Below are 2,034 nucleotides of genomic sequence, written 5' to 3' on the forward strand. Positions count from 1 at the left end.
ATTTTTACATTTTTAAGGGTTTTCCAATATTTTCCCTATTTTAAAATAAATTTTGGTGGCGACTCCATTGAATTCGATGAAAACTCGAAATTTTAGGCCGCGACAGCTGGCGACTCCACTGGGGATATTTCGAGAGTCAAGCCTAAAATTAATTGTGCATAATTTTTTAACTTTTTTCTATATTTGTTTGTTTTTCATTTTCATTTTCTTTATGTGTTTTCATTTCTTAATAAGTATTAGTTGACATTATAATATTCTTTTAGGCTAGTAGATTATTTTTTATTTTATTTTATTTTATGTTATTTATTTATTTATTTATTTAGTATATGTATATATTGTTAGTATTATGGATTTATTGAATTATGTTTATTCAACACCTACACTTTTTTAAGACACACACTTATGAGTGGAACCTTATACCCGGGTTTGAACAAAACTTAAGCTTAGTTTCGAGATTGCATAGTGGTAGCCTTCTGGATGTACATCCTGTTTGGTTAGCATGAACATCTCACCTAGAGTTTGATCCTATTGAGGTTATTATCACTTCAAATAGTTTACCTATTGTTGTTGACAATATTCTAAAATAGGATTATTGGCTCTAGGAACTATGTTTAGAACTATAGAGCCACCCTTGTGAGAGTTTCACTACATAAGCCAATAGATCCTTTCATTGTAAGAATATGCATAAAAACCAAAAAATTATCTCATATATTCAAAACTTTATATATATATATATATATATATTAATTTCATTCATATCTCGTTATCGGACTCGTGCAAACTCGAAGATCATGGAAGAACTTGAGCAAAATCAAGAGGTGATGAGAATGGATGTCAACCAATTGAAGGACAAGGTTGATCAAATCTTAGAAGCTATACAAGCTTTGTCAAGGAAGGGGAATACTGATGAGAATCCTCCGGCTGCAAATGAAGAACACCAAACCACTTCTTCTCACCCACCAGGCTTTACCCCGACTACCCAACAACCTCATACAACAATTATGCAATTTCCTATGTATGGTCTTCCACCTGGTTATACTCCACCTTTAGTCGTCAACCCCCAAAACCCAAACCAATCACAAATTCCATCTCATCTGGGCTATATGCCACCCCAAAACACTCAACCCTCAGAAAATATTCCATATATTGCACCCCAAGTACCCCATTTCGATACTAATGAAAATTGGTATCAACCTCACATTGGGGATGATACACAATCAAAGGAAAAATTCCATGTCTTGGAAGAGCGAATAAAAGCTATTGAGGGGTATAATGTTTATGGCCTTGAAGCTTTCGATATGTGTTTGGTTCCTGATGTGACTATCCCTCCCAAATTCAAGGTTCCTGACTTTGAAAAATACAAGGGCAACACATGTCCTAAAAATCATCTAACTATGTATTGCAGAAAAATGGCATCCCATGCTCATAATGATAAACTTCTCATTCACTTTTTCCAATACAGTTTGAGTGTGGCATCGTTAAGTTGGTATATGCATCTTGAGCGAAATCAAATTCGTTCATGGAAGGACCTAGCTGATGCCTTTTTAAAGCAATACAGGTACAACGTTGACATGGCCCCTGATAGGATGCAATTGCAAAATTCACTGAAAAAGGACAGCGAATCTTTCAAAGAATACACACAACGGTGGAGGGAAATGGCCTCACAAGTAGAACCCCCATTATCTGAAAGAGAAATGGTTGGTATGTTTATGGATACTCTCCAGTCGCCTTTTTATGACAAGATGATTGAGAGTATGTCATCAAATTTTTCTGACCTTGTCATGATAGGAGAAAGGATAGAAAGTGGGATGAGGAGTGACAAGATTGTATGTGCAGCAACTAGCGTGAAATGACCCCAGACGACATTCACAAAAAAGAAAGAATGAGACGCTAACGCTGTAATAGTAAATCCCAGAGTCTCTTATTTTCCGCCCATCAATTCTTATCGACCCCCAAATTTCCAGCCCACGATACCACAAACTCCTTACATCCCTTATTCATATGTGGCCGCAACCACACAAGCTTCATACCCTC

Source organism: Cicer arietinum, chromosome 2, assembly GCF_000331145.2.
Source record: "Cicer arietinum cultivar CDC Frontier isolate Library 1 chromosome 2, Cicar.CDCFrontier_v2.0, whole genome shotgun sequence".
Classification (NCBI taxonomy): Eukaryota; Viridiplantae; Streptophyta; class Magnoliopsida; order Fabales; family Fabaceae; genus Cicer; species Cicer arietinum.